This window comes from Panthera uncia, chromosome B4 (genome assembly GCF_023721935.1).
Source record: "Panthera uncia isolate 11264 chromosome B4, Puncia_PCG_1.0, whole genome shotgun sequence".
NCBI lineage: Eukaryota > Metazoa > Chordata > Mammalia > Carnivora > Felidae > Panthera > Panthera uncia.
This window is the reverse complement of record NC_064809.1, coordinates 129,115,102-129,122,840: the sequence shown is the minus strand read 5'-3', so window position 1 is coordinate 129,122,840 and position 7,739 is coordinate 129,115,102.

The following is a 7,739-nucleotide window of genomic DNA, read 5'->3' as shown; positions in this document are numbered from 1 at the left end:
TTATTGGAAGAGCCTGGGGCAGAAAATGGAGACGCGCTGCCAGTCTAATTGCACACGGAACCGTCCCCTTCCACAGCTGACCCAGAGCCGAGGCCAAGTGTGCCCGGGGGGCCACTAAAGGCGTCTGACACAGCCCACGCCTCACACTGCTCCTCTGTGCGTTCGCCACACAAATTCACTCTCGTGGAGTCTTCCAGGCGGTGGCCAGTTACACTCTCTAAACAAAGACTTAGCAGCAAGAGTCCTCGGTGCCATAGCCAACCCCAAGCCTGTGTCTGACCCTCACCATCTCCCTCACTCAGCCCGAGTTCCCATTGGTCCAGGCTGTCTGCCCGGTGGGGTGACCCAGCCTCTTGTCCACGAAGAGTCTGAGTCCTTGTCGACTCGTCTTTGTCAGATCAGCTGAGTTTGCGGCGAGTGCCCGTTTAAAGTCGCCACCGGGCACCGAGAGATGCCTCAGTGACCTCTCTACCCGCAGCATGTGGCGGTGACCCTGGCATGTCGGGTAAGCAAGGTCAGTTCGCCACATCAGTTGAGTAACCACGCTTTTCGCCAAAGTGACCGGTTGGTACTTGTAGCTTCCGAGGAATTCCTTACCCTTTGCCGGAAACCAGGTCGACCTCTGATTGACCAGGGTCTACACTGCCGCGGTGAGGAGGACCAGTGTAGCGTCTGCCCCCTCGGCTCTCCCTGGACACAGCACTGTTGGTGTCTACACTAGGTCCTGGCGGGCAATGGCCCAGCTCTGCAGGGCGATGGTGGCAGTGATGGGATGGATGGGTGGTTTGGGCAGAGAAGGCAAACCCTCATCGCGCGTTGGTGTCCGATCTGCTAAGCGCGAACTGCCGACTTCTCCAGCAGGGAAGGAAGCCAGTGTAATCGAAGGGTCATTGACCCTTGCCACGAAGGGTCTGGCCGATCTCCTTGAAGGATGATGCCATATCGAGGGCGAACCCTCAGCACCTGCCTCTGACAGGTTGGCCATTCATCAGCGATGGGAACTAGCCTCGGGACAACTTTGTGAAAGGAAGCCCGGGTGGCCAGGCCACGCGCACCCTCTGTGTCACACCCACTATGGTCATTCCACTGGCGGGCTTACTGTGCAGGCACCGGCTGTCAAGGGCAGAGGCTGGCTGTCATCCCCTGTCAGATGGATAGATGGCTCGCCCTGTCCTCCTTGTGAGATCTTCTCTGCGGAGAGTGCTCTCCATTGGGCACAAATCCAGCGGCGCACGAGAGAAGAACGAGGCACGAACAAGTCAGGGGCAAGAGAAAGGGAGCAGGGGTCGACAGTTGGAAGGACAGTCGCCCCGCACGGCTCCTCATTCCCATATTTATCGGGAAAGTGCGAACCATCAACAAAAAGACTTCAAGATTCACTACAGCGTTCAAAGAGCCTTCTCCGGAGAAGGACAGAACTCGCTTAAGCGCGTGGCGGGAGTCATCTAGGGTCGAGCGAGCACAATCAAAGACCCCGATCAGATCCGTGGCAGGTGGTTGTGGTCTCTGAGGAAGCGGAGAAGTACAGACCAAAGAGGCAGGCGGCGGGTCCACCTTGAGCGGGTCTCCCAGCTGCTCGGCTTCGCGACGTACATTGGCCGCCTCTCCAGAGAGACCTTCCAATATACATTTTCTCAAGGCTCTATTATTTCTGGCAAAGCTCTGCGTGGTGTTTTTCTCCAACCATCGCGTTGTGGTGACGGGCCGTCACAATGTGCCCCCTTCAGGGGAGAGCAGGGTCAGATGTCAGAAATCCATCCCCAAATTTCCACCAACCCGAGCCTTCCGGCCCCTCCCTGGCAACTATGCCCAGGCGGGTTTTAGCACCTGTTGCGGTCACCTGTAGAGGCAAATGAGCCCCACCCACCCCCCCCTCCCAAATTTGGTTCAGTTGTTGAGATTCATGCCACACACACACACACACACACACACACACCAGAAGGGTGTGGAAATACCGATTACATGCCTAATTGAGATCTCTGGGGAGAGTGGGGGCGGGGTGTCTCTCAGGCGGGCCCAGAATGACCTGAGAGGAGAGTGGCCCAGGTTTTCTCGCTGTTGGGAGGGCGGGCCGGGGCCAAGCTCCCCGGTACCGGCCGGGTTTGAATCTTCTGGCACCAAAGAAGACGCACCAGGCTTTCTCATCAGTTTGCCCAGATGTAGGCTTAAAAGCTGGCAGCAGTTAAACACCAAGATGGGGATTCAGGTCCCTCCCGACAGCATCTCCATCCCACAGTAGGCCGTCAGGGCCAGGCTTCGCGGGGCCACCTTGGCCGTGCCCCGCCGCTGTCACCAGGTGTCCTCGTCAGCTGGGGAGATCCTGCGGCATGGGGACGCTCTCAACGCCGACATCTTCTCCTGTACGGTTTATTCGCGCCACTAGGTCTCAAACCCTCCAGTCCAGCCCCGCGTTGCGAGCTGCGCGTTCCTGCTCCGCTGTGTCCGCGGCTGCCCCGGCTCCTGGGAGCGAGTTGACAATTTCCTCGTGGGGAGGGAGCGTGTTTCCCTGCTTGGGCCATGCCGGGATAAGGAAAGGAGGCGGAGGGGAAGCTTGAGAAGGAAGAGTATAATCTGGAGGGTTGTCTGCCACAGGTGAGGCCTTCACGCGGTCACCAAGCAAGGGGTCTGCCCTTCCCCAGTCAGGGTGACGGGCTTCCGATGCCAGCCCGAGGGGTCAGGAGACTCTGGCGGTCAAGTTTCTCAGACACCTTATCCCAAATGTTTCCGTCCCGGGACTTAGGGTTCTGTTCCTTCCCTGTCAGGGTCCCCAATAAGAGGCCTGCCAAGGCAATGTGCCCAGCCTTGTCTGCACCTCCTGTAGCTAAATATCGGGCCTGATGGTCAGCAAGACGTACCCCAGGGCTTTGGGAGATCAGGGGTCGTTAAACGCTGTCATGCATATGAATATATGTCATAAAACACGAAAAAATATGATATATATAGAGACATATATATATATAGACATATAGACCATCTCTATATATATGTCTATATATATATATGTCTCTATATATATATCATATTTTTATATGACATATATATATATATATGAAAAATAACTATTTTCCCAAACAAAAAACTTACAAGAACTTTCACAGCATAACCAGAGTTGACGGTGGCTGGTCTGAGGCCGCCATTTTCTTTGTCCAACGCCACCATTCAAAGACTAGAGCCCTCGCTATCCCAGCACCCTCACCTGTTACGGGTTCACTTGTGTCCCCGCCTCCCCCTGCCTCCCTAAATTCATTTATTAGAGCCCTAACCTCAGGTACTTCAGGATACGACTTAATTTGGAGACAGGTTCTTTACAGAGATAGGTAAGTGAAAATGAGGCCACAGGATGGGCCCTAGTCTGATGTGACTGATGGCCTTAGGCAAAGGGGAAATGTGGGGCCCAGAGACAGAGGGAAGACGATGTGAAGGACATGCCGAGGGGAAGGCCGTCTACAAGCCAATGACAGAGACCTGGCACAGACCCTTCCCTCCCAGCCTCAGGGAACCAACCTTGCCAAACACCTTGGCCTCAGACTTCAGCCTCCAGAACGTTGAGCAAATAAATTTCTGGTGTTTGAGCCGCCTGGTCTCCCTTTGTGACGGAGGCCCCAGGGAACCGCTACTGCGTCCGCGAGAATGGAGTCTGAGACAAGGCTAGTGTGCAGGCACCGTATTTGGGAGGTGGTCCTAGGAAGCAAGAGTGAGGACAGGGGGTCATTGAGGTTGATGCTGTAGGAAACGAGGGCTTGATTCCGCCTGAACTTTCTGAGAAGCCTCCAGATGTCCCTCCAGTTCTCCCCCGGAAGGACCCACACAGGCCTGCTCACTCACAGGCCTCTATCCCTCAATGTCAAGGGGCGTCGACTCCTTTGCACTTCCGAGCTGTGCAGAGGGCAAGGGAGTTCCCACCCAGGGTCAGAGGAGCCCCCCCCCACCCAGGCAGGGGGTGAAGGTGGGGGGCGTCCACCCAGCTGGAACTAAAATCAGAAATGCGGGCGAGAGGACCGAGTTGAGCCCAGAAACGTGTGCAGTAGAAGAGAGAGGCACGTTTTTCATTCTGAGTTGAAGGTGTCTGCATGTAGAGAGGTCCCGAAAGCAGTCCACATGCTGCGCTGAAGCTTGGGGAGAAAAAACATGTTTGAAGGAGTCTCTTAGTTTTAAAACTTTTAAAAAAATGATTACGTATTTATTGAGAGAGAGAGAAAGATAGAGAGAGAGAGAGAGAGCGAATCCCAAGCAGGCTCCTTGCTGTCGGCACAGAGCCCGATGCGGGGCTCGAACTCACAAACTCAGGTGAGATCCTGACCTGAGCCGAAATCAAGAGTCAGACACTTAACCGACTGAGCCACCCAGGCGCCCCAGTTTTAAAACTTTTTAAGGTGAAAAAGCTCCAACCTATCCCAAAGCAGAGGCCACGGTGTAAAGAGCGCCCACGGGCCGCCTCAGCCAGACTTGATCTCAAGCAATATTAGGAAAACCTCTGGACCTTGCAGATCCCTGAGAGGGTCCCCAGGCCACACTTGAGAGTCGCCACTTTTCCCCTTGCCACTCTGGGACGGAGGCTGGCGGGGCTCTGGGTCTGATGCCCTCCGCCCTCCTAGAAGGCCCTTGCCGGCTTCTCCCGGGTGTGGCCTTGAGAGAGCTCCCTGCCATCTGTCAAGTCCCCGCCACCCCCTTCGCTCTGCGAGGGGAAAGCTGAAGGCCTAGGAAGAAGTTTGAAGGGAGGGAGGAGGAATAAAGAGGTGGGAAAGAAAAGCGAGGCAAGAGAGGGAGGATTTAAGGCCGGTGGGAGGAAAGGGGGGCGCAGTGGAGCTGGGGGGTAGGAAGGGGCAGAGGCTGGACCCTGGTCCGGAGGAAGGGAGGGTCCGGCCCAGGGGAGGCTTCGGGGAGGGCCAGCTGACGGTGGGGGAAAGGAGACGGAGACCGCCCTGGCTTTGCAAAGGCTCCCAACTTTGGAAAGGGGAAGAGACAGCCAGGTCCCCGGACTGGGGGCTGCAAGCCCCACCTCCCCGCCCCCTCCCCACACTGCACGACAGGGCCTTCGGTCTTTTCCCGGGCCCCCCTGCTTGGGTGGCATCCGACTGACGACTGACGACGGTGTCTGAGCCTGGTGTGATCCTAATAGCCCTGAGCTCTGAAGCGCTTTCCTGGAAGTCTGATCTCTCCTGCCCTCTCCTTCCTTCTGTGCGTGTCTGTGCCCTAATCTCCTCCTCTTATAAGGACACCAGTCATACTGGATTAGGGTTCACCCATATGACATCACTGAATCTCTTTATTTTATTTTTTTAAAGTTTATTTATTTATTTTGAGAGAGAGAGTCCCAAACAGACGCCTCGCTGTCAACGTGGAGCCTGACGTGGGTTCGATCTCACGAACCGTGAGATCACGACCTGAGCCCAAATCAAGAGGCAGAAGCGTAACCGACCGGGCCACCCAGGTGCCCCTAACCTAATCTCTTTAAAGGCTCTGTCTCCAAATGCAGTCACGTCCTGAGGTCCGGGCGGTTTAGACTTGAGCACGGGAATATTGCAGGGGACACATTCCAGCCCAACGCACCTGCCCACCAACACCCTACTCATCTTGCTGCTGACAGAAGCTTCATTCAATTGGGAGGAGTGGAAGCCACGACTTACCCAACCTCCCTCCCCAGCTCCCCACCGCTAGGGGTGCTATACGACCGACAGATGATAACAGGTGAGCTCTCTGTAGAGTCTGCGCCCGGACTGGGGCTCATCGGATGTGTCCTCATGATTAGGTTCCGGTCCTCATGCATCTTCCACAGGGACATGACCAAAGTGATGCTGTGTTCTTCTCAGGGTACCCTGGCACAGAGCACCTGGTGTCCGTTTGTCCCACCGCTCCCGGCATCCGCTTGGATCATTCGGTTGAGATCCCTCCCCACATTTGCAAAGTAGTTATGTATTTATGAGTATGGATTCATGGCTTCCTATTTCATTCAACGGGCTATAGTTCGCTGTACCGTTATTTACCTGAATGCTCAAAATTTCTCAGATTTGGCTGGTGGGAGCCCTTGTAACTCGTTTAGCTACTCTAGCTTTAGGGTATGTTTAATCTTCAATATTTTTAAGGTTTTAAAAATACTTTGCAGGGCAATTCCTCTCCTTCCCCCGCCCCCCCCCCCACACTGTTATTCTTTTCCAGAATTCTCTTGGCTATTCTTGAAGATTTTCTCTTCTCATACTGAGATGAAAACTGATATGGCCAATTATGGGGGGAAAAAAATTCAAAGGGAAATTTTGGTTAAGATTCCTGTGACTTTATGGAAGAAAAAGAAAAAAAGAAGTAAAATATTTTCCGTAAGGACATTGCATTTTTCCTCCCTTCGTGTAGCTTCTATTTTTATGCCCTTTATTCAAGTTTTTAAATTATGTTCATAAAGTGTACCTATTTCTTCTTAGGGCTTTTCCTCTGCATGTCACAATTTTCGTGACAGTTGTGAATAGTATCCCCCCACTAACCACACATGAATATTTTTAAGTTGGAGATTGTTAGTTCATAGGACCCCTATTCATGTATACATTGCACTCATTTCCAGGGCGCCGTGACAAATGATCACAAACTGGGCGGCTTTAAGCAGCAGAAATCAATTCTCTCACGGTCTGGAGGCTGGAATTCTGTCATCAAGGCAGGCTGTGCTTTCTCTGAAGGCTCTAGGGGAGGATCTTTCTCGCATCTTCTATACATGGGGCCCTTCTGATGGCCTTCTCCCTGAAAGTCTGTCTGCGTCTCTTCTCTTTTTTTGTTTTTGTTTTGTTTTTTAGAGATAGAGGGTGCAAGTGAGTGAGGGGCAGAGGGGGGAGGGGAGAGAGAGAGAAAGAGGGAGGGAGAGAGAGAGAGAGAACCGGGGCTCACCCGGGATGGGGAGCTCGAGCTTACCTGCCATGGGACTTGAACTCACAAGTGGTGAGATCATGACCTGAGCCGAAGTCAGAAACTTAAGGACTGAGCCACCCAGGTGCCCCTGAGTCTCTCCAATTCTTCTTCTTCATCTTTGTCTTCGTCTTCGTCTTCTTCTTCTTTTTTATGTTCATTTACTTTTGAGAGAGAGAGAGAGAGAAAAAGCACGAGTGGGGGAGGGACAGGGGTGGGGGACAGAGGATCCAAAGTGGGCTCTCTGCTCTCAGCGAGGAGCTTGAACTCATGGGGAGCTTGAACTCATGGGGAGCTTGAACTCATGGGGGAGCTTGAACTCATGAACTGAACCATAAGATCATGACCTGAGCTGAAGTTGGGCGCTTAACCAAGCGAGCCACCCAGGAGGCCCCTCTCCAATTCCTATAAGGACACCGGTCATATTAAAGGCCCATGCTGCTTCAGTGGAGACCTTACCTTAAATGATTACGTCTGCAAAGACCCCGTTTCCAAATAAGGTCCCATTCGGAGGTTCTGGAAAGGATATGCATTTTGGAGGGAATACGATCCAACTCAACACATACACATTTCACATTTATTAGATACTTTCTCATTATGTGGCACAGACTACTAATTGTTTCACTCTATTCTCCTTTTTGTCACTATATAACCCCTGAGTTTTTGCAAGTTACATGGCCCTCCATACATAATAAAGGCTACATTTCCCAGACTCCTTTGCTGCCGGATGTAGCCGAATGACTAAGTCTTGGTCAATGGGATGTGACAATAAAGGCCAAATGGCAGCTTCTGGGACCCTTCCTAAGAGACAGCCAGCTTGGTCCTTTGCCCCTTTCTCCTCCGCTTCCCCAGCC